Below are 27,102 nucleotides of genomic sequence, written 5' to 3' on the forward strand. Positions count from 1 at the left end.
AAGTAATATTAGGAATTTCCCTGTTTTATCTTTTGAAGTTCCTAAAGGTTTTACCAGTTTTCATAATGTTGATCAGCTAGAAATGATTTTTCTTTGCTTTACGAATTTGAATCTGGTTTGTCTTATTGCAAACGAATTGTGTTGCTTTAAAATCTAATGTGAATACATATTACAAAGCGCTCACCAAAACCATGTTTTGTATTGATTCTAACGAAGTTATCATAGTTGGTTAAATTTAAGTCTTTGTGCCACCTACAGGCCTTTTGGGTGAAGTGTAGGTTGGTAAAGAATTTGCAAAATAGCCATAGTTTCATTACTCTTTTGATAGAATAAACATGATTAATAATCGTAATATTATTAATCATAGTAAGTGTGTTGACATCATCCATAGCATCATTACTTAAGATTTCTCTCTATTCCTTTTAGTAAAAGTTGGTCTCAGCAGCTTTGTGAACAGGTTTTAAGAGAAAACTCTTAGCTAAGAACTTTTACTGCCATTGTGGCAAGATAAAATGTTTTGTGAATATGGCTCCTGGTTTTTTTGTCTTCCTGGGATGAATTGCTTTGTAAAATAAAAGAACCTGCTAAATGTATAACTGTACAAATGTAAAATAAAATATTTAAGAATGCCTTTTGCATTTAGTATGAATTTTCCTGAATGAGTATGATCCTGTTGTTATAATTTTACTGTTGCACTGTATAGTCATTTAAGACACAGACAGTAATTATTTCTGTACAAGATGTTCTGAAATAATTACAAGATTTAATTGTATTAATAAATATTAAATATTAGCATTTTACTTAATACATCTGCAGTACTTCAGGGGAGAATGAACCTGCATCACTCATGGTTAAAAAAAAAAAAAAAAAAAAAAAAAAAAAACACTTTCAACTTTTTGTTTGAGAGTTTATTTTCATGTTGCACTCACTTTTTTTATGGCCAAATATGAGTAATATCAAAAAATTCCCCTTGATTGATCATGTTCTGTGATGCTTTGCCAGATGATGATGATGATGATTCAAAAGGTTTCAAAACAAAATTCTTTTTTATATAAAATAAACTCAAGTAAACAACAGATGATGATCAGGAAACATGAGAGCGTTTAGCACACAACAACACCGGACAATGAACTGAAAACAAAGAGGAACTTAAATATACAAGCATAAATAACTAAATGATGAACAGGTGCTGACTGAATGAATGTTTTCAGTTCATTGTCTGCTGTTGTTGTGTGCTAAACGCTCTCATGTTACCTGATCATCATCTGTTGTTTACTTGAGTTTATTTTATATAAAAAATACTTTTGTTTTGAAACCTTTTGAATCATCATCTGGACAAAAGCATCACAGAATATGATCAATCAAGGGTAATTTTTGATATTACTCATATTTGGCCATCAAAAAATTGAGTGCAATGAAAGGAAAGAAAGGAACACAGGAGGAAAATTCCATGAAAATGAAAATAATGTCATTAATTACTCACCCGCATGTCGTTCCACACCTGTAAGACCTTCGTTCATCTTCAGAACACAAATTAAGATATTTTTGATGAAATCCGAGGGTATCCACAACTAGGCAGCAATGACATTGCACCTTTTGACGTTGAGAAAGGTAGTTAAAAACAATGTTAAAACAGTTGACAAGACTGCATTGGTTGAAGCGACAAGAGTAGCTACATTTTCTGCGCAAAAACAACTACTGTATTTCAACCATTGTCAACGATTTCAATACTGAGTTGGCGTTATGACATAAAAAAGGAAGCCTGCTCTGAGTTCACTACGTATGACAACGCTTGAAATCGTTGAATAAAGTCGGGTTTTTTTGTTTGTTTTTTTGTTCTTGCACACAAAAAGTATTCTCATCACTTCATAACATTAAGGTTGAACCACTGCAGTCATATGACTGTTTTAACGATATTTTTAACTATCTTTCTGGGGTGCGTTTCCCAAAAGCATTGTTAGTCAGCTATGGTCATAACTCCCATTGAACTCTATTGGTAACGACAGAACTTGTGACTATAGTTCGCTTTGGGAAACGCACCCCTGGACGTCAAAAGGTGCAATGCTGTTACTGCCTATGAGTGGATCAGATACCCCCGGATTTCATCAAAAATATCTTAATTTGTGTACTGAAGATGTATGAAGGTCTTATGGGTGTGGAACGACATGAGGGTGAATAATTAATGACAGAATATTAATTTTTGGGTGAAATAACCCTTTAACATGGTTTTTCTTCTTGTTAGAGGTAATCTACATGTTCGTGGCTTGCAACAGGTTGAAAATTGACAGCCTATGCTGCGATAATAAAGTACACAAATGAGGCTCAGATTATTGGATAAGGCTACAGCATCCCAGAGCCTGTATACAGGATGGATGGATCTTCAAAAACATTGTTTTTCACAGATCACAAATGTTCAACCTAACAAACTTTAGTTTTTTTGCTCTGTAAATGTAAATGTGGGTCATCTATATTTAAAGACTTATATTGCTAAATCTGTATCCAGATTTATCACTGGAAATCACACTGAAAAACAAGATCAAACTGAAAGTGAAGTGGATTTTGTTTCAACGATCAATCAGTGTTAAAGAAAGAGCAGTAAACTACGCCATCTGGAGGAACATATGAGCGTGTCAATGCATATAATCATCAGTAATACTGTAATTATGAATGTTGATATCAGTGAACACTGATCTGGATTCAGTTCAGATGTTTGGATCAGAGAACTGAACTGGAATCAGTGTGGAATCTGAAACTTTGAAATAAAACATGCTGGGTCAATTACCTCAAATTTCAGGGTCAAATGAATCCATTAAAGGATTAGTTCACTTCAGAATTAAAATTTCCTGATAATTTACTCACCCCCATGACATCCAAGATGTTCATGTCTCTACTATAATCTATATTAACATTAAACAAATTTCATGTTTCCTCAAGACAGGCACATAAAAAGGTCAGAACAACAGGAATGAATTGTGTGGCACAAACTCTTCATTCAACAGAATCTCTGTTCGGAGATAATTACCTCTGCAGTTTTGGCCAAATTAAAGATATATTGTGTAAGAATTAGAATTATTTAAAGACAAATATATTTTTAAAGGTCACTTGTCGCCCCTATTGGTGTGGTGTATACTCAGAAGTACTCAATTATCTTACCAGAAAATGACTTTGGTAGAAGTTAAAGTCACTGTACTTAACAAACGTAATTTAGTATTGAAAGTAAAAGTACAAGTAAATGTAAAATACAAAAGGAGCAAAAAAAAAAAAAAAATTCATAGTGCATTATAACTAATGTAAGAGACAACTTTAAAATGTTGAAATTAAAAATGAAAAATACTTGTATTAACCTTATTTAATGTTAAAAAAGGACTCTTATTGTAAAGTGTTACTATTTCATATAAATCCAAACAGTCATGCTTAAAAATGACCATCTTTACACACAAAGGCATAGCATAGGACTATTATATGTATACTTTCACACATTATTTGCCTCTATTTTAGAAAACTTGATGATTATCTTATCAAAATATGTGTTATGTTATATGTTTTGAAGTGTCCCGCTCTGTGCAGTGCGCAGCCTCACGTCACGTGTCAAAACAAACTCTCTGAAGCATCAGCGATAGTTTTTATTTCGCAATGGACGCAACCCGGAAAATCAAATCAACCGTGAGCACTTGTTTGCACATGCTTGCTTGCAGTCTGTGTTCTTTCGAGATTATTTTGTAGTAAGTTACGAAAATGCTTTGGGAAAATGTATCGGAGTAAATACATTTTATTTAGGAAATGTAGTGGAGTAAAAGCAAAAGTTGACATAAATATAAAAACTCAAGTACAGATTCTCCCAAAAAATACTTAAGTACTGTAACAAAGTATTATTACTTTGTTACATTATACCACTGGGTGTAACGATGTAATTGATTAAATCTTTATTTGAAGTGTCAGGTTATTTTCAAAAGGTGGTTTACTTTTGATCACTACCGCAGACAACAGTGTTAATCCCTGTGCACTTTTATTCTAGTACTTTGACCATTTAAATTATTGTAACTCAGAAATAATGATAATCTACTGTTGAAAAGAACGTTTCATACCCAAACATGACAACTGCTCTCTGTGGCTCAGCGGCAGTGCCAACGCAGATCTGAATGTTCACACTTGTCAAAGGTTTAATGGATGAATCATTGTCATTTATAGGGTGACTCATGATTGCAGATTTTTAGTGATTAATCGTGCAGCTCTTAATGGAAACGCGGTCTATTTTCAGGCTAGACGTCATTATTAGAGTTTGCATTCAATCCACTGAACCCTGGACAATTTCAGAAGATAATTAAATGCTGTTTTATCCAAGCTTTGTGAATCTTTGGTTTTGAATCAGTGGTTTGGAGCGTGAAAATCACGTGATTTCAGTTTTTCGTTACGTCAGAAGTGTTTCGAAACTTTGGCAGTTTGATTCATGCTCCAAACCACTGATTCAAAGCAAAAGATTTGTAAAGCTTCGAAGCTTCATGAAGAAGTGTTTTAAAATCACAATCAATAAAAGTGGTTATTTTGTTTTGTTTTTTTTTGGCATACAAAACGTATTCTTGTCGCTTCATAACATTAAGTTTGAACGACTGCAGTCACATGACTGCTTTATATATGTCTTTAGTAGCTTTCTGGACACTGAAAGTGTTAATTATCTTGCTGGCTAAGCAGGCCTCACTGACCCATCAGATTTCATCAAAAATATCTTAATTTGTGTTCTGAAGCTGAACGAAGGTCTTATGGGTGTGGAACGACACGAGGGTGAGTAATTAAGCATAAACACAAACACGAGCATAAGCACAAATAAACATAATTTTCATTTTTGGATGAACTAACCCTTTAACCATTTTGATCTGTGAAATGTTTCACAAATAATAATAGTGAAGTTAAAGACTCAAGGAAGAGTTAGCTGACAATACTGTATTGTGTAGGTTTTCACAAATAAAACTACTGATGTTAGGGTCTCAGGGAAGAGTTAACTGGCTAAAACTGCACTGTGAAAGACTTCAGGAATCAGGTGATGTGGTGGTCAGGTGTGTAAACAAGACAAAAGAAGATGTGTGAGATTGTAAACATTTCAGACAGAGAAAGGTCAGAATTGTTTATTATTTATATCATGGAATTGAGAAAAAATCCCGATGACCAAAATGTGGTTAAAAGAGTTCACATTGTGGTTTCACTTTGTGCTTATAAAATACCAAACAGCCAGAGCAGAGCTGTCAGAGCTGAGTGGATATTTCCTTTCACTTCCTTTTCAGGGGATCACAAGGTAAATAAAACACCTTTATCTTTAATTGTGCTGTAAATAGCTTTTTATCTATTTAAATCTGAATGTTTATGTTTGTATGTTTTGCTTAAAAAATAGCAGAATAACTAAATGGACAAAAGAGAAAGAGAAAAATGGTGAACAAAAAGGACAAAACTGTACAATCTAATGAACCAAAACAGAAAAAGAGGTTTACTCTAGTCAGACAAAACAGCATTAACAGCGGCAGACCAAACTGTGAGTATTTATGATGTTTTTTATGACGCTGTAATATTTCATCATCAACAGTGTTTTTAAAGTATAACTTTTTAATCACTCTGTATTATTAAAAAGAACAGCATTTAACTTTGTTGTCATAAGTTACAAATTGTTATATTGTCATGTGGACTACTTAAACATGTTATGTGAAATTCAGTTCAAATCTGTTATTCGGGGCAGGATTTTTGTTTTAAAATCCCATAGTTGTATTAGTTAAAATTATTAACATTTTGCAGATTCAGCCAGATGCATGTAAATTTATGTCCACAAGTGCATGATGCTTTGATTCAGAGTGACACTGATTCATGAATCGGTTCATTCAATCAAATGATACACTGCTGTTTGAACTACACGTGAATACTGTATTCATGTTTGTGTTCTTCATTTCCAGTTTCTCACGTCGCAGAGATTCATTCTGGTGTTTCAGTGAGTCGCAGAAGAGGTGAGAGACTCACACATCACATACAGAGAATAAAAAGAGTTCAAACTTTGTAGAACTGATGAACAAATCTGACATTGATCTTTGAGTGTTTTTTACTCTCTCTCTTCAGAAAGCAGCAGTACTATTCATCTCACCTAAAAAACACATTCTTCGTCTTGTTTTGTGTTCATTTTCTCATTGTAATTCATAAATTAATTAATAAAAATCAGTAAGAGAGAGAAGTGTTTCGGCTGTCACTGAACAATGCTTAACAATAACGTTTGTGAAGGTTCTCACATAGCTTCCGTTTCTGTGGTTAAGGTTGTTCCTCAGTTATGGGTATGAAAATCAAAAAGCTAGTGGATAACTTCGGCTCGCTCCAACACGATCACATGAAAATGCGTATCAATAGTACGAGTTTGTAATCTCGTAGGATATATACGCCAAATGAGTTTCGGCGTGCTTATGGTACGCACTTTATGGCGTGCATATTATACGCTCTTGGGTTGGGGAAAGGGGGGTAGGGGTCTCATCTTGGCGTATATATTCTACGAGATTACACACTCATACTATTGATACGCATTTTCGTGTGATCGGGCTCAGAAATTTAGTGAAGATGTCAAAATGATAACAGTGATGGCACCAGCAGGACATTCAGCTCAAACACAAGGGCTACATTTATTAGATTTTTTTAAAAAATACATCACCGTGGTTCCACCATGACTGAAAGAATGGCCTAAAATTCCAGCAGAAAAACACCTTGAGCTGAAATAGATGAAAACAAAAACAAATGATGTCACTCACAAAGGACCCTATAGGGAAAACAAAACAAAAACATAAACCCCTGAACTGCGGAAAGCACCTCATATCTTTGCTCTGACATTTTAGTGAAGCCCCTATCATTTCAGGAGGGGTGAATCCTTCTTTCAATTAACTTCCGGAGTACAAGCATCCGTTCATCTTGCTCCAGCATCAGCATCCCTCCAAATCACCAACAGAATTTAGGCATTTTGCTACCAGACTCATCTTCCAATCATTATTAGTCCCACTGGGGTTTATCGACTTCTTTGAGCCCTCCACTGCGGACAAGCCAAACAAGCTTAAAGATTATATGGGCAAACAAACTCGTGAACTGAGGTTTATTTATGAGGAACAATTGAGAAATGTTAGAGAACATTATCTATTCACATACTGCACTGCCAGTGTGTCCATGTAGCACCCTCACCGGCTGATGAGGGGAGAAATAAATGTATATTAATCACAAGACACACGGAGCTGCTGCTGCTTCACCATCAGTCTGTGTATTATTTGAGCAGCGCGCCCTCTCCCCCCTCAGGTGAACGCTTTCAAGGCAAAAGTAATCAAATGATCAGTGATCGATCATCAGACAAAAATAATATATATAATGTAAAATACATTATTAAAAAAATATATTCAATGTCAAATAAATGTCATTATTTTTATAACCACCACATCCACACGTCTTATAAATGCACAGAAATGCATGACAATTGTAATCAAATATTTAAAACCATACATGAAAAATATCCATTTGACTAATATTTCAAATGAAATCTGTTCTTTTTTATATAGTGTACATTTTTGTACCATATTGAGAACCAGCATCATACGCTTATATATTTTGAAATATATATATGAAAAAAAAGTAAAGTGTGAAACTGTGTTTATGGGTCATTCTACAGAAACGTCCACTTTTGGTATGACAAAATGTCTTAAAATGTATTTCTTTTTCTAACATTTAAACTTAGACCACATTATTATATTACACTTTGACTATGAATACACATAAATGACAGCTTAATGATTTTTTTATTTTTTTTGTACATTTATTTAAAGACTGCATGTCCACTTTTTTGTCACTGGTGTTACCTTACTTCTCTGGCATTTTTAAACAATTTTGTGAAATATTATTTCTCATTTTTTTTCAGCACATGCAGTCAGAGTTACAGAATAATAATGATAATGCAAAAGATAAGGAGATTATGTGTTTTTTATTTTAATCAGGTTAGTTAAAAGTGTGATTGAATGATAATAATTCAATTTCGCAACCATGTATTGCTATAACAATGAAAATTTTGGAAAAACAGTTATGAAAAGTAATGATGCAATCCTTTAAATCTTAATTCTTGAATGTAGCAGAATTCAATGGATGTAAAATTATTATCATGTCACATATGACACATTTTATTTAATGTGACAGACAAAAACAGTAACACCAGTGACAAAATGAATCTCCAGTGACGTATACATAAGACCAAAGATCCTTATTCTTCAACTAGAATTAAGTAGATTGGACTAAATTTTTACATTTGGTGTACAATAAAAGACTTATCTTTGACACTTAGTGAAAACAGTCAGAAAAAGATCATAAACAACATTTTAAAACTGTCTGTAAAATACGCTGTCTGTAAAGTCGCTGCACTGAATTTAGCCAAATACCCTTAATTTAGCCATATCTGCCCGAAGGAGAATTAACAATGAGAAAGAAAAGTTATAATCATGTAATCTTAGTGCTATTTTATGCAAAAGAACTAAATGAATAGCTTTAAATAGTTTATCTATAAACGGGTAACACCAGTGACAGTAACACCAGTGACAATTTTTATGAAAAATGCATTTTACAAAATGGCTGCTGCAAGATGTCAACCCACATGTTGTCAATCATGATATATTTACTAAATCAAGTAGTTTAATCCATTTGTATTCTAGTTTTTTATAATTCCCTAGCAATAAAGTAGGTCACACCAGTGACTTCAACTAAAAGCTTCGTATGAAATTATGATTTTCTAATTAAAATTTCTGATAATTGAAAAGAGATAGAGGACTTTCCATTTGCCTTTCTTCATTGATCTTCAGGAAACAGGAAGAAGGAAGTCAAGTGATGTCATCAGTGTGATTATTTATTTCAAAATAAGAGATTTTTGTTAAAGGTAACACCAGTGACAACACCAGGGGACCACTACATTCATGATATATTTTATCATATTTATTTGGCATTTGGTTTTTTTATGTTATTTACATTATATATTTGATAGTTATGCATACATTATTGAAATTAAAATGGTAGAAAAACCTGTTTCTGAGCTCAAAATAAAGTACTTTCCCTCTGTACATGACTGTGGGGACAAGCACTTCTGTGGTGCTTGGAATTTTTAGAATTAATTAAAAAACAAATATTGGCACATTGATGGCTCAAGAAGGTTTAATTGTTCAAATAACGTATTGTTTCATATTAAAATATAAAAAAATTGTAATCCTAAAGTGTTTTTCAAGTGTAATATTTCTGTAAAGTCTAGGGACAGAAAAGTGGACGTTTCTGTAGAATGACCCTTATGTCAAAATATTTATTAATTTAGTGTATTCTTCTCTGCTATCTTTACGTGTTTATCTTGATTGCAACAGTGAGGAAAAGCAGTGATGTGTCGCTCTCTACTGGAGATTATCAGTATCACAGCACAGTTCTGTGAGCAGAGCTTTTTTACCTTTTGACCAGCCTCAAGATTTAATACATTTAATTATTTTTAAATATTTGTAGAAGTTGACTGATTTATCAGTCACCGAAAACTCTGAACTAAACGTGTGCGTTTAATTATCACAAAAGCTAAGTTCTCACATTTTTAACAAAAGCACAGGAGATGCTCTCCAGAATCACATGATCAAATTCAGGTAAGATCCGACTTTTTTTTTTTTTTTTTTTTTTTTTTCATTATGGCAGTATTTAACACCCCTTAATTCTTTAATTCTCACCCCTTTTAATTTTTTTTTAGACAATGGAAAATGAGAAGTTGCGATATGGCAAGAACTATACTCTCATGGGTATGGGTATTTACACGATTATACACGACAAACTAACTTCAAAGAATATACACCAACAACAAGCAACACTTAATAGAACGTTCCATTGAAACACCGCAGCAGCCCTGCGTTTCCGCCATTTTGGGGTGAAAGCGAGTCGGCAGTCCACTAGTTTCTGGCAATTAAAGCTGAAATCCATCCTGAATGATGACAACACAGAATAAAATACTATCACTAGTGATCATCAAATCATTTTAACACTCTTTGTGTTTAAGTCTTATACTTTTTTTTACAAAACCTTTGCTCTCTAGAAACCCAGTCAGTTTGGGTTAAAATTCTTTAAAAGGCTTATAAACACTGAATTACTACCAACATATGAAATTAAATTAAGGACATGCATCAGAAAAATTGGGAATGTTGGACAATAAATATATGAATATAACAGCTTGATTTTGCAGTGTTGTCTAATATCCGTTAAAGCAAAAGTGTCCAAAAGTGTGAATTATGGGATAACACAGACACAGCAATGCAACATGAATTATAAGATCATTATGTTTGTAGCGTGATTCATTAAAATATATATATATATATTGAGAATGGTTTAATTTGTAATTATTCTGAGTTCTTAAAGCATGGAATTCCTGTTACTCCAAAAGAATTTGCAATTGTGGCTGATGCAGTGCCACAAGGAGTTCTTATGCTTTTTAAAGGGTTTTCTGTTTCATCCTTTTGTTGATCTATGTAAAACATTTGTAGGTAAAGTCCTCATCTAAATAAATAAAAAAAAAAAAACAATAAGAAAATTAGAGTCTTGTTTCAGGAGGAATGTGTTATGCCATATGTAATTTCTTACTGGAATGGACTTGTAAATGACATTCCCTATATTCTAATCATATTTTCAAGTATTTACTTGTTATTGTATACCCTTATGGTTTGTATGCTTGCTATATTCAATAGTTCTTTAAAGTGTTTTAATGTGACAGGTCATGTTGACACATTTGTGCAAAATATGTTTATATGTCTGTTATTATTCCTGATGACATGTAATAATCTGCGAAATTCCCTTAAGGGTGGGTTTAAACATCCCCTATATCTATTTTCATCTATTTTTCACACTTGACCAGTCAAAGACATAATGGATAAATCCATTTGACCTTTTCTGATTAGAACAAAAGTCTTGTGTGGGATGTAAATTTATCTATGCTTATATGGTATAAAATGGACTGAGTCTTTGATAGTTTAGCTTTTTCCTTATCTCTCCCTTGCTCTTCTGCAAATGTCCATAATTATTATTCTTTCTTTCTGTATATTCTTATCTTCATCTATTAGATACAATACTCTGGATTTGACAATATTACATTTTATTATTAACTATTAATTACTTAATGAATTTGTTTGTCTCTACAATTTCTATTGAATTAATTTGTTATTACTTAAATTTAATCTGAATTTGACTGCCTGGATCTCATTTTCTCAAGTTTTTGCATCACAACTTTACATTTATTTTGGAATTGCTCTCCTACACACTGACATTTTGGTTTAAGATTTAAACATGAGATGAAAATGTATTTTGATTCTATTGAATTTAAGAACCTTGAGGCTTTGAGAACAGTGGCTGTGTTTAAGGACTTGCCACTTAATCTGGACTGAAAGACTGTTGGACTCTGGCGTATTGTTTTATTGTTATATGACGATGACAATTGTTGTTACTGTTTTTTTTCTGCTTCTTTACAAAACGACATTGCCATCTACTGGCCTGGCAGCAGAATAGAGTGCTGAAGGAATAACTTCAGAATTTTTATTATTTTTTTTTTTTTTTATTGCATGAATAACAATTACAGAACATGAACACAGAGAATACAGAGGAAAAAAAAAATGCCAGGGTTAAAGATACACAAATGCAAAATACAAACATTGAGTTGAAATAAAAATAGACCAAACAAACAATAAAAGGCTTTGACATTTCACAAAATTTTAAAAGTGTTCAACAAATACATGGTTTTAATATCTTTTTTGTTTGTACTGTCCTTAATGGAAACCATATAATTTTCTAATTCTTTCAATAACACAGAAAAAAGGTTTCTGGGCTGGGTTTCCCGATAACGTTGTCTCTTAGCGCGCTACGAAGACTCTAAAGCTGTGACGGCTGGTAAAAGAGGAGGAAGCAATTGCAGGCAATCAGAAGAAGTTTATTGAAATCAGAGTCCAGAATGTGGGCAATGGCAACGAAGGTCTACGGTGGCGTGAGAAGAGCTGGATGGTGAAGTCGCAGGTGAAGGTGAAGACGGTCAATGGATGAAACCAGGAACAGACCGGAACACTGACACGAAGACGACAACACGAATACAATCCAGCACACGAACACGGAAGACGGTAAACCAACTAGGCAGTGGAGACATGAATGAGGATCTGACAACAGACAGAGAGATGAGTGAGTATATGTAGCTGAGTGGAGATGAGGATCAGCTGGAGCGAGACAATCAACACACAGGTGACAACAATCAACCAAACGAGCACATGGAGACTACGTGAGTACAACAACAACACAAAACATGACACGGAGGAAACAATGGATTTCCTACCGTGACAGTACCCCCTCCCCTAGGACGTCACCTGACGTTCCCAGCCTGCTTTACCTGTAGATTGTAATCATCAATAAGGCAGTGATCCAGTATGTCCCGAGCAGGAACCCACCTTCTCTCCTCCGGACCGTAACCTTCCCAATCCACCAAGTACTGAAATCCGCGTCCCCTCCGTCTAGAGTCCAGAATACGATTAACCAAATATGTGGTTTCCCCATTAACGATACGAGGCGGGGGGGAACCGGGGCAGGCGGGTTAAGACGGGAAAAAATCACCGGTTTAATTTTGGACACATGGAACACGGGATGAACCCTCCTGTACGCCGGAGGAAGGCTAAGACGCACTGTTACCGGATTAATGATTTTGGTAACAGAAAACGGGCCAATAAATTTGGGAGCAAGCTTATTCGAAACGGAACGCATCTGAATATTCTGGGTAGAAAGCCACACTCTTTGACCGACGACGTAACGGGGAGGCTTCGACCGGTGGCGATCGGCCTTAGCCTTGGTGCGCGACCTAGCCTGGAGCAGAGCTCTGCGAGCTCTGGTCCAGGTGCGGTGACACCTCTGGACTAGTGCGTGTGCGGAGGGGACCGAAACCTCGGATTCCGTACTGACAAAATTAGGTGGTTGGTACCCTAAACTACACTTAAATGGAGACATGCCCGTAGATGACACTGGTAAAGAATTGTGTGCGTACTCCACAATTGAGAGTTGCTGACACCAGGACGAAGGATTATTGGAAGCCAAACATCGCAAAACCCTTTCGACATCCTGATTGGCTCGCTCGGTTTGACCATTGCTCTGGGGATGGAACCCGGAAGAAAGACTAACAGTCGCTCCTAACAATTTACAAAATTCTCGCCAAAATTTGGACACAAATTGGGGACCCCTGTCAGAAACCACGTCTGTCGGAAGGCCATGTATACGGAAGACGTGGTCAATGACAGCTACCGCTGTTTCCTTGGCTGATGGTAATTTGGGCAAGGGAATAAAATGAGTCGCCTTCGAGAACCGGTCCACTACGGTTAAAATCACCGTATTGCCCTTAGAGGGCGGGAGGGCGGTAATGAAATCTAGCGAAATGTGGGACCAGGGTCTCGAAGGGACAGACAGCGGTAAGAGTAACCCATCTGGAGGTCGATTGGAAGTCTTACCAATAGCGCAAACTGAACAAGCCAAGACGAAGTCGTGGACGTCACGAGCCATACCAGGCCACCAAAATCGTTGCTTGACTAGAAACCTAGTTCTACTAACCCCTGGGTGACAAGCAACACTGGAACAATGACCCCACTGGAGAACGTCTGACCGTAACTCCTCCGGCACAAACAATTGGTTCGGTGGGCAACGAGTCGGGGGCGTTACCCCTTCTAAGGCAGTCAACACCTTCGATTCGACCTCCCATCTGAGCGCGGAGATAATGATGGTCCCCGGTAAAATGGGCTCAGGAGTAGCAGTATGATCGGAACGCTCAAAAAGACGGGATAAAGCATCGGGTTTGATGTTTTTGGAACCCGGCCGGTAAGAAAGTGTAAAATCGAAACGACCGAAAAACAATGCCCACCGAGCCTGCCTGGAGTTAAGTCTTTTGGCGGTTCTAATGTATTCGAGATTCTTATGGTCCGTCCATACAATGAAAGGTACACCCGACCCTTCAAGCCAGTGACGCCATTCTTCCAGTGCAAGTTTGACTGCCAACAACTCTCGATTGCCAATGTCATAATTAACCTCTGCAGGAGATAAACGGTGAGAATAATACGCGCAAGGATGCACCTTTCCGTCTGAGGATGCGCGTTGGGACAACACTGCTCCTACCCCCACCTCTGATGCGTCGACCTCCACTATGAATTGACGTGAGCGATCAGGGGTGACGAGAATGGGAGCTGAAACAAAGCAGCTTTTCAGTTTGGCAAACGCAGCCTCGGCTGCGCTTGACCACCTGAACGTCAAACTAGGGGAGGTCAAGGCGGTCAGAGGAGCGGCTAGTTGGCTGAAATTGCGAATGAAACGCCGGTAAAAATTGGCGAACCCCAGAAATCTCTGCAGGGCCTTGCGAGACTCTGGGGATGGCCAATCTACCACAGCCTTAACCTTCTCAGGATCCATGCGAACACCCTCAGTCGAAATGATGTGTCCTAGAAAGGAAACAGACTGTGCATGAAAAACGCATTTCTCCGCCTTGACAAACAATCCATTCTCTAGCAACCGCAGAAGCACTCGTCGTACGTGTTGCACGTGTTCCTGGAGAGACGAAGAAAAAATCAATATGTCATCCAGGTAAACATATATGAACAGATCGACCATGTCTCGCAACACGTCATTGACGAGTGCTTGGAAGACTGCCGGCGAGTTCGTTAGCCCGAAAGGCATCACGCAGTACTCAAAATGGCCTCTAGGGGTGTTAAAGGCAGTCTTCCACTCATCCCCTCCCTGATACGGACCAAATGATAAGCATTACGTAAGTCCAATTTAGTGAAAACGGACGCTCCCTGCAACCTCTCAAACGCTGAAGACATAAGCGGCAAAGGATAGGTATTCTTTACCGTTATGTTGTTCAGCCCTCGGTAGTCAATGCAAGGTCGCAAGGATCCGTCCTTCTTTCCCACAAAAAAGAACCCCGCCCCCGCTGGAGAAGAAGAAGGGCGGATGAACCCCGTTGCTAGAGAACTGGATATATATTTCTCCATGGCCGCCGTCTCTGGAATAGACAAAGAATATAACTTGCCCTTAGGCGGAGAAGTTCCTGGCAATAACTCTATCGCACAGTCATAGGGACGATGAGGAGGAAGAGAATCAGCCCGAGACTTACTGAACACCTCCTTCAGGTCGTGGTACTCCGCGGGCACGTTAGCCAAATCCACTGCTTCCCCCTGAAACACAGACTCAGAAACATTAACACCAGCAGACAAAAGACAAGACAAATGACACTCCTCGCTCCAGCTAACCACCGATCCGAGGCGCCAATCGATCCTGGGGTTGTGTTTCTGGAGCCAGGTGTGACCTAGAACAATGGGGGATTGAGGTGAGTCCGTGATGTAAAATGAAATCTCCTCCGTATGGTTGCCAGATGTGATGAGAGAAACCGGTACAGTGGTCTGTGTGATGACTGGCAGTCTGTGTCCGTTGAGTGCAAAAGGTGCAATGGGGTGTTTGAGGGAGGTGAGAGGAATGTTGAGTTTAGTAGCCAACTTACAGTCCATAAAACTACCCTCTGCCCCAGAATCCAACAAAGCGTGATGATCAAGTGCGTGGGTGGACCACCGTAGACTCACCGGAAGGAGTGTCGATGTAGATGAGGTCTTCCTGGCAGAGATCCCACCCGATAGTAGCCTCCGTTTTACTATCGGGCTTGGTCTTTTACCGGACAGCGCTGGATGTGATGTTCTTGGCTGCCGCAGTATAAACATAGTCCCAGGGATCTCCGCCTGATCCTCTCCTCCCGGGAGAGCCGAGCTCGCCCCACCTGCATGGGTTCAAGATCTCCCGGTGGGCTGACCGCAACCTCTGAGCGCTGACGCTGAGCCTCCGGTCTGGTCGCGAGAACTGCTCTCCCCTCCGTCTGGCGGCTTGGTCGAGTCGGTTGTCTACTCTGATGGTGAGGTCGATCAGGCCATTGAGAGAAGTGGGGAGCTCGACGGCGCGGATCTCCTGTTGGATGCGGTCAGCCAACCCATGCAGGAAGTGATCCCACTGCGCCTCTTCGTTCCACTTACACTCCGCCACCAGGGTGCGGAACTCAATAGAATAGTCGGCTACGGACCTGTCTTCCTGACGTAGGTCCGTGAGAAGTCTAGCCGCCTCCCTCCCGGCGACGGAGCGGTCGAAGACCCGTCTCATCTCCTCCGAAAGGGCGTGGAACGAGGCACAGCAGCTGTCTTGGTTTTCCCACACCGCCGTCCCCCAGAGGGCAGCCCTCCCCGTCAGTAGTGACAAGACGAATGCCACCTTCATTTCCTCGGTGTGAAACGTGCGGGGCTGCAGGGCGAAGTGCAGAGAACAATGAGACAGAAATGATCGACAAAACTTTGGCTCACCCGCATATTTCTCAGGGATGGGGAGGCGTGGTTCGGACTGGGAAATCCCTCCGGAGACGATCGGCGGTGTGGGTGGCGTGGGAGGCGCAGCGGGTGGCGGTTGTTGTTGTCGCTGAGCCTGGAGAGCGAGCTCGGACACCTTCGTCACCATTGCTTGGAAAGCTCGACCCATCTCATCTATCGCCTTGTCTTGGTGATCCATGCGATCAACGGCTCTCTGCAAAAACTCCTCTAGATGAGATGGGGAGCGATCGCCTGCTGCTTCCATGAGGGTCAGATCCTACTGTGACGGCTGGTAAAAGAGGAGGAAGCAATTGCAGGCAATCAGAAGAAGTTTATTGAAATCAGAGTCCAGAATGTGGGCAATGGCAACGAAGGTCTACGGTGGCGTGAGAAGAGCTGGATGGTGAAGTCGCAGGTGAAGGTGAAGACGGTCAATGGATGAAACCAGGAACAGACCAGAACACTGACACGAAGACGACAACACGAATACAATCCAGCACACGAACACGGAAGACGGTAAACCAACTAGGCAGTGGAGACATGAATGAGGATCTGACAACAGACAGAGAGATGAGTGAGTATATGTAGCTGAGTGGAGATGAGGATCAGCTGGAGCGAGACAATCAACACACAGGTGACAACAATCAACCAAACGAGCACATGGAGACTACGTGAGTACAACAACAACACAAAACATGACACGGAGGAAACAATGGATTTCCTACCGTGACAAAAGGTAGACCTATCCCTTAGGAGGTTGCTTAAGGTATATCTTAGTGCCATGTTACCAGGTGCTGTCCATGGTGGCGGTGCTGAATTGGTTGATATCGATGGCTCGAGAATCGATAATTCACTCTATACAGTCGCTGCTTCAGTGCGTTATGTGAGAAATCAGTGTTCTTTATAAAAATAAGCACTTCAGAAGTAGAAATTGCATTTATCAGGACTCATGATATGTTATAAAAGTAATCTAAATTGCAAACTAAATCTATATTGTAATTTATATATTCTGGGGGCGCGGAGCCTCCATCAGAGGGAGTTTAAGGCGACCTTTATTTAGAATATAGTTTTAATTCCTTGGAGACGCGTCATGCAGCTGACAGACATGTAGGTATCTCGTTTATATCGTTTTTTTAATATTAACAAACTTGTTAACTTTATCATGAATTTACGATTGTAAAATATGTGGAAGTGAATGTGTTTTGTCACGCGATGAGTTTGCACGGCAGTTAGAGCTGTCTATACGAAATCTTCCCCGAAATACATAAAAGTATGTGGCCGGTGAACTGGGAGAAGAATGGAGTAAACTTTATTTTTTCATAAACAATGTGTATCTGATATGAATAAAACATATCAAATATAAAAAAAGGGTTATTGTTGCAGCTTCCGTAGACATCAGTGTAATTTGAATTTAACAAACTATAAATGTCTTTTTTTATGCAGTAGCCTACTTAATTCAAATGTTTATTTAAATGTCTGAAACCTAAAATAAAGCGCGATGAGGTTAAAAACACCGAATAGTTGTGATAAAGTTACATGACAAGCGCAGAGCGCGCGTCTGTCTCTGGATCAGTGCTAAAGCACATTTGAATTTAGCAGTGAATTTTTTTGCATTGTATTCTTTGCCATAATCCTAATCGAACACTGGGTGTATTACAGCTTCAGAATTATATTCGTATTGACTATAAACAGTGATAAGGTATAGCTAAGAGTGCTCCAGACCAACCTTACGAAAGTATGACTTACAGAAGGTATACTTAACTAAGAACGTTTCGGGAAACACGTATTAACGTTAAGGTACAGCTTAAGGTATAATTTAAGAACGACGTAGAGTTAAGAAGGTTTCGGGAAACCCAGCCCTGATTACTAAATTTACACCGATGAATATGAAACTTCACTAAAATAATCAAAAGATTAATAATATATGCTTCCCTTTCCATACTCTTTTCATATTGTAAAAAAAAAAAAAAAAAAAAATATTACATGTTCATATAACATGTTCATTCTTTCAATAACACAGAAAAAAGGTTTCTGGGCTGGGTTTCCCGATAACGTTGTCTCTTAGCGCGCTACGAAGACTCTAAAGGTAGACCTATCCCTTAGGAGGTTGCTTAAGGTATATCTTAGTGCCATGTTACCAGGTGCTGTCCATGGTGGCGGTGCTGAATTGGTTGATATATGCTTCCCTTTCCATACTCTTTTCATATTGTAAAAAAAAAAAAAAAAAAAAAAATATTACATGTTCATATAACAAAAGAAAATTACATTCCAATTTGTTATTTATAAATTTAGAAACTTCCCACCACAACTTTTTGGTATATTGACAGTGCCAGAAAATATCAGGTACAGTTTCTGGTTGCAAAAAAACAAAATGAACAATTTACATCTATGTCTTTGTTAAATTTGGATAGAAAATGTTTAGCAGGGTAAAATTTATGCAGTATCTTAAATGAAATTTCCTTGACCTTATTTGTAATAATATATTTATTAGGTAACAACCAAACCTTATTCCAATTAATAGTTCCAATAAACCTTGACCGGAAATGACATGTGGTTTACTCACTAATTCTTTTTGAAAAAGGGAACATATAGCCTTATTATTTTTGCTTGTCGAAAAACAAACTTTACCACAAATCGTATCAGCTAGCTGCAATAGAGACACACGTTTAGAGTATGAAATACCTCTACATAAAGAGACAACACTCAAAGAGATAGCACCAGAGGCAAATTCTTTAGGGGAAACAGGGAGGTTGAAGTATGAAAGAAACCCATCATAAGTCATTAAATCCCCCTGATAATTCAACAACTGACCAACCACAAGAATGCACTCATCAAACCAAGTTTTCAAAAATATACTCTTATGTTTGTACAAAATGTTACAATTTTTCCAGATGTAATAATGATGTGGAGAAAAATTATGCTTGCAAATTAACTTCCAAGCCAAAAGTGCTTGCCTGTGAAAAGCTGACAGTTTAACTGGAAGTTTCTCGATTCTGTAATCACACATAATCATGTTCCACACAGAATCAGTGTTTTTTAGAAAATATTTCAACCAGTTAATTTTAAAAGTGTTAGAAAAATCTAAATAATCAAGCCCTCCATTTTTATAAGAATTAACAATGACAGATTTTCTAATATAGTGTATACGGTTTTTCCACAAAAAATTCAGCATAATTTGATCAATTATCTTATTTATTTTATTATCTGAGTGTATTGAGGAAGCTATACAAGAAATACTTTCCGCTTTAGCCAGCAGAACACGACCTTTGAGAGACAAGTCCCTCTGCAACCAAATATTAAATCTATTCTTTACTTTTTTAATCACCGGGTCGAAATTTTGTGAGATGCTCATTTTTAGTAATAACCATACCTAAATAAGTTGGAGAATTCTTTAAAGGGATATTACATAATAATGGCAATTTTTTTAAAGCAAATAGTTCACATTTTTGTAAATTAAGGCAAAGACCTGAAGCACTGGAAAAAACTTCAATAATCTTGACAGCTGACTGAATTTGATCAACATTTTTCAGGAAGAGCGCCGTGTCATCAGCCAACTGACTTGTCAGGACACTTCTCTCTTCAACTCGAATTCCTTTTAAATTGGATTATTTAATAAAGTGACAAAACATCTGAGAAAGAGGTAAACAGAAACTGGGCAGCCTTGCCTAACTCCTCTTTCCAAATCAAATCTTCGAGTAGTGCCATTATTTAATTTCACAGAACTATTTCCTCCTGCATAAAGAGTTATGGCATAACAGAAATAAGCCCCAAATCCAAAGTGTTCTAAACAGTAGAAAATCAAAGGATGTTCAACAGAATCAAAGGCTTTGAAAAAGTCTAAAAAACGTATAAAGCTATCATCATTTATAAGGTCAGAATAATCAATAAGATCAAAAATAAGTCTAAAATTGTTACATATATGACGGTTTCTCATAAACCCAGATTGATTTTCATTGATAATAGATAGATAATTTAATACTAATTTGAATCTTTGGGCAAATACCTGAGCAAATATTTTAGAGTCATTATTTAACAGACTATTGGGTCTCCAATTATCAGTAAGCAACAAATCTTTCTTGGGCTTAGGAATCAAACAAATTATACCTTGCATCATAGTTGTAGGAAGGTGTGAGTACTGTAAGCTTTCAGAGTATACTTCGAAAAGAAACGGGGCAAGAATCTCAGAAAACTGCTTATAGAACTCCGTAGTAATTCCATCATTACCGGGTGATTTATTACATTTTAAATGTTCAATAGCTTGCTTAATTTTCATAATAGTTATTGGAAAATCACATAACTTTTTGTCCTCCTCAGTAATTGTTTTAACATTCTTAAGCTGTTTACAAAAAGAAGTCATATCATGCTCACTGAATTTAGAAGTATATCATTTAGAGTAATAATCGTAGCAAAACCTAGAAATTGTGTCAACATTATCTGTAATAAATCCGGAATGACTTCAGAATGCAGAAGTCCAATTCACAACTGGATCCTTTGAGATTTTCCTTTTTCTATGTAAAACAAAGTCTGTGGTAAACATAACTTGGTGATACTTTGACGTTTTGTTGTACAACGTACACTGCACACACTCACACCCCATCTAATTATTTATTAAAAACATGCGTTTTAAAAATGAACATAACTGTTTTGAAATTTGTGTTTTTGCTACAGTGTGACATCGCCATCTACTGGCCTGGCAGCAGAATATAGTGTTATTAGTCATTTTCACAGATCCGTGTGATAAATTGAATTAAACTATTAAATTATGATATTTCTTGGATTAAAATGACTTGACAATTCGTGTCACATTATTGATTCTGAGCAAATGGGACTTGACATCATGTTCCTGTATCTGGAGCAACTTAAAACAGAAGAACTGAATCAGTGTTTACTGTAGATCAGACAAAACTACAAAACACTAATAATGAACAATTGAGTAAATACAAAGCACGGATATGAATAAAATACATAGTGAAATATTACATAAAATACAGCACATACAAAATAAAAGCTAAAAGATTTACATTTACTGTATTAATTTAGATACAGACAGAGTTGCTGTGGTAATAAAACTCGTTTTTGGTTTGAGGTTGTGGAGTGTCATTGATGGCATCAGGATGTAAGAGAAACTAATTTCACAGACAGATTCTGTAATGTTTCTGTACAGAGGAACAAACTAATTCTGCTCTTTCAGTGACGATGAAAAACAGAAAGTGTTGCGGAGGGAGGGTGTGGCTTGAATGACTGTGACTGACATGTGGCTGCCACGTGGCTCTGTGCAGGATGTAGAATATAGCAGAGGAGCAGGTGACCTACTCTATAAAAGCTGAAGCTTCACAGAGAGCTGATCTCTCAGAGCTGCGCTGGATGTGTCCTCTCTTCAAGTAATTAAAACACTTTATCTTTAATTGTTCTGTAGAGATTTTTTTTTTTTTTTTACATTTATTTATTTAAATCCAGACATTTATGTCTCTATTACAGTAAAACTAAAATATAAACCTGTATTGTACAATAATCATTAACTAATTAAATCATTAACACTCTAAACCGAACTACTCTTTTAGACAGATGATACAAAGGCAAAATGTCTGAGAAATGAACATGTGTGGAGCATCACAAACCACAGTTTAATTAAACATGTGACAAGAAAAAAGAGAAAAATGGAGATTAAAAAGGACAAATCTAATGAACAAACAGAGAAAAAGACACTGAGAGTCAGAAAAAACAGCATTAACAGCGGCAGACCAAACTGTGAGTATTTATGATGTTTAAGATCAAACTCTGTTATATTTCATCATTAACAGCGTTTCATTTTCTCTGAATGTGTGAAATCAAATCTAAACTAACTTTTCAGTCACTCCATATAGGATCACTCCATATAAATCATCATTTATACTTACAGTTGTGGTTATAGGTTTATATCTATTTAGTCCATTTCACCAAACTATATGAAAATGGTTCAAGTCTGTTGTGCTTATTGCTTTTGTTAAAAATACTCACATTTTGTAGATTCTGCAAGTTGCATGTAAATTTATATCCACAATTATAAACATTTGGCAGATGCTTTTATTTATAAATAAACTGACCTATGATTATGCAGATGAAACCATGATACACAGTTTGAGCTACAGAAATAATTGCTATAATTTGATGTTTTTCATTCACAGTTTCTCATGTTTCACATTTATTCTGATGTTGGAGAAGAGGTGTGACACTCACACATCATATACAGAGAATAAAAAAAAGTGAAAACTGATGTAGAAATCTGATGCTATATTGATTTATGTTTTTCTCCTTTTAGAAAGCAGCGGTTCTCTTCATCTAACCTGCAAAATATTCTTCATCATGTTCCTTCTTCAACAAATATCAAGTTCATGTTTGAGACGGGCTCTGTTACTGTATATAAGATGAATGTATGTGAATGGATTTCATATTTATAATACATGTTTGGATTTCATGAATATAGTGCATGTTTTTCTGAATGAATCTGATCTGAATCTGTATTTTACACTAATATTTGATGTAATCAGTTACTATAGACACTTTTTAATTTTACTGGAACAAATCTGTACACACTGTAAAAAAAAATCCCGTTGTTTCTACGGAAAAATACCGGCAGCTGTGGTTACCAGAACAATACTGTAAAAATGACATCAAACCGTAAACATACTTACGGAGTTACATGTGAATTTTACATTTTAAATCTGTTAAATTTACGGTAAAATAACGTATTTCATTAACTGATATAATGTTAATTTACCAACCTAATGAAGTACTAATATCTGTTTTGTATCTTTATAATACACTGACAGTCACCAAACACAGTGGTGATAAGAGTCACATGATGAATCAAAGTTCATCACAAGCAGCTTTTCCACAAGCTGAGAAGCACAATACTAATATATAGAAGGTGCACACAGTGTCATTCACACACACACTAAACACCATCATGGTAACATGCATGAAATTTTAAAAATGCAATAAACATTAATTTAACAACATTAGATGTAACATAAAACCCTAATGTACATAACTGATTAGAAAAAAATGAGAAAAACTAAGAAGAAACAGAGTTATTTCAACGAAAATATATCAAATGTGAAGTATCACGCAGGGAATTGTGGGAATGTCAATATACGGTTTTTCACTGTAAATTTTACAATGAATTGTTATTTTTCACTTCCAAAAACTGTGAATTTAACGGTATTTTACTGTAAAATTACATTAAATGTACCATTAGATATATTACAGTTATTCACCGTATATAGTAACGGAAACTTTCTGTAAACCAATTGACAGTTTTTCACCGCAGCATTTTTACAGTCTTTTACTGTTAAAATCACGGTCATTTTTTACTGTTGCAAACTTAAAAAATAAACACAAAAATTACTTAAACTGTTTAGTGTGTTAATATTTTTGCTGAAGGTGGGGGAATGAGAAGATTAGATTTTACCCAATAGTTTCTCCTAAACCAGACTCTATTCCGAACATAATCCCAGGAGATGCTTAAATAATTAGCAAGAGTGACAAATACGAGAATGGGATGCTGTGATCCACCCATAGACCTTATTCAGAGAATGACCAGTGTGAAAGTGAGGCTGTGAGGGACAGACGTAAAGTGATGATACGAAGGGCAACTTTTTGAGCAATGTTGCAGGCAATGTCACTGAGCGATGATGCTTGGGCACTTTCCCATTGAGAATGGGCAACAAATTTCTATCTGAATACTTCAGATTTCAAATTTGCTTCCCATTCTCAGTGGGAAAGTGCCCAAGCATCATCGCTCAGTGACATTGCCTGCAACATTGCTCAAAAAGTTGCCCTTCGTATCATCACCTTTACTGTGTTTTCAATGGCATCTGCTGTCAGACCTGTATAAACTCTTAGATCAATTATAATTTAACAACTCATATTCTTGAGGAAGCTGATAAAAAGAACCCACCCAAAGGGTATATATATGCCTGTTTCAAAGCATATCAATAGCTGGGAAGAGAAATGGGATAGAGGGACACTGCAGACTGCCCATCATAATCCCATCTACCTTGCATCAGCCCTATACTTTTCTAAAAGAAAGCCTTTTGCCATACTTAAATCTCCAATTCAAATAAATGGAAAGGGTGGCCAAGGAGGGATGAGGGACACTCATTACAAAGCAACTCTTAAGATAAGATAAGTCCATTTTTGTAAATAATTTAAAAATAGGGGATTTTATGATATTCTTTATGCCATGGAAAGTTGATACTTACCTTACATTCCAACTGTTTTAATACATGTCAAAGATGAAATATTTTGCTTTTTATGACAAATATTATAATTTTAATGTGTAAATCATCTCTAGTGAAGGGTTAAAATAATTTTTCCAAACAATAGTCTGATTAATAATTAAAATAATTCATTGCTATGGTAATGACAGTGTGCATCTGGAAAGGACACAGTATTAATGACGCATGTTAAATGTAACTGTAACAACTGTAGAGAAAAACAGTAACAGACAACAAAAGATTTTGTTTCAAAAGATAATTTGAGGCATTCAGTATTTTGTTTTGTCTGCTGGTTTCTTTTGTTTATCCTCCTTTTCTGATTTGTCACTTTATCTGCTCTTTTTTAATGCTCTTTTCCTATAACTATTCACATCTGTCAGGGTCTTTTCTCATTATGTCTCTGCATTTCTGTCATCTTAAACATCATATTAAGAGTGTTAACAAATATATCTCAGTGTTGCGGTAAGGACTCAAGTGTGGGACAGGTGTGTTTAGATGAAGAAAAAAAAAAAAAATATATATATATATATATATAATGATTAGTAAAAAAAATACTTTAAGATGGTGTAAAGTAACATTTACATAAAACTAATTCATTTGAAATAATGTCATATTGTAAAAGAATGAGCTAATTTCACTCATCTCAGCACTGAAACCACAGGTGTGGGACATGAGCAAAAACTGTGTTTGGACCTATAAATGTTTCATAATTTTTAATTAAATCATATTATTCATTCATTATTTTTTCAAGTCAATGTGTGTAATGACACTGGGTTTATATTTATGAAGCTTTAGATGACAAACTTAAACCTTAAATTTCACTACTGGGACTTTAAAGTGCCCATAGTTGCACCACCCATATAATTGCATCTTGGCAAACAGCAAAACAAAAAAGCAAACAAGAGGGAATATGCCCAAATTCTTTTCCTAATCCTGCTCCAGAGAGCCGAGAGCATCCTGCAACCCTAATCAAACCCATCTAAACCAGCTAATCAATGTCTTCAGAATGACCAGAAACCTCCAGTCAGGCGTGTTGAAGAGATAATCGCTGCATGACACTGATCCTTCAGCAGCAGGATTGGACACAAACAATCTGTGCAGTTTTGTTTAAATATGCTGAGATATTCACCCATTCTTCCACTGACATTGTTGAATTGCAAGGCTGCAACTCAGTAATGGTTATGAAAATCAAAAGGTCATTTGATAGCATCTCTGCAGCCTGTCTGAAGATGTGAGCTACATTTAGTGAAGACTGACGTCAAAATGACACTGATGGCATCAGAAGAACATTCACTGTATCACACTGATTTGTGTTTGAGACTTCGCCTCGATGGAATAAACACCGACTGTTGTTATTCAAGGTCTGAAGATTCACACAAACACTGGTATATGCTTCATGTAACTGTGTTTGTGTGTCGGCTGCATGGAGACGTCAGTAACAACACCTGCTCACGTGAATAGAGGCTCCGCCCACTCACCCTTATTGGTGCATTATTGCTGCCTTCTGCTGAACATAAGCACACTATGTTTTGCTATATATATCCATACACAGTCCTATAGGCTACACATACACACAAAAACAGTATTACCCTTACATTTCTATATGATGATGATACATAGCTGCTCTAGTATGTACATTCTTTCTGTTCAACTACCAAAACAAACAGGTCAAATTTACCAGATATAAGTCAGGACATTATACAGCAGATATAATAAACTGTTTCATGTGTTGTTTTCATCAGGGTTATAATTGACACTGGTTTTAATTAAGAGAGAAAGATAAAATCACCCACTAGACTTCCATTCAACCTGAAATTCAAGATGGAATTATGAAGAATATGTGAGCAAATCTGTTCATGTTGAATCCACTATTTTAGCAAGAGAAAAAATTGGATTATTGCTTAGACGGTCAGAGAACTGCTGACAGATTTTATCTGTTTCTGAATGATGATCACTGCCTCAACATCAGCCACAGGCTAAAATGGAAATGCAAATGCATCAAGTAGTGGTGTCTGAAAGTGGTGTTTACAAGTGTGAACATCTGCTTCCAGTTTTACAGTTTGACTCTCGGTCAGCAGAAGCACATGTTTGCCTGTTACGCATCATGTGATGTAACCTAAAATATAATCTGTTCCACACAGAAATACATTTTGTTGTCCAAAAGTCATAACTTATTAATCTGATTATTTTTTTATAGTATTATGAGTGTCATCTAAAACTAATCTTGATCTTTTAATAACTATGAATATGATCAGATGTGTGTGTATCTCTTGATCCAGACAGACAGATTGTGATCCTGATGTTCATTGAGACAGTAAATGTTTCTTACTAGAGGATCAGACGTCTTTCTGCTTCTTCACATGATGAGGATGAGATTTCTAGAAAACGCAGAAAATCACAGATTTCTAGGGGATTTCTTTTCTTCTTTCATAGAAGTATCATTTTTA

The 27,102-nt window shown here is 36.7% G+C and overlaps 1 long non-coding RNA gene across 1 annotated transcript; it reads left to right on the top strand.

The window, feature by feature from the left end:
- Positions 1 to 21,687: 21,687 nt before the first annotated feature.
- Positions 21,688 to 22,838, top strand: LOC137012136 (uncharacterized). Its single transcript, XR_010893548.1, has 4 exons — positions 21,688 to 21,778; positions 21,959 to 22,145; positions 22,562 to 22,600; positions 22,696 to 22,838. It is a non-coding gene; the product is annotated as an uncharacterized lncRNA (long non-coding RNA).
- Positions 22,839 to 27,102: the final 4,264 nt, after the last annotated feature.

Source organism: Chanodichthys erythropterus, chromosome 22, assembly GCF_024489055.1.
Source record: "Chanodichthys erythropterus isolate Z2021 chromosome 22, ASM2448905v1, whole genome shotgun sequence".
In the NCBI taxonomy this organism is placed as follows: Eukaryota; Metazoa; Chordata; class Actinopteri; order Cypriniformes; family Xenocyprididae; genus Chanodichthys; species Chanodichthys erythropterus.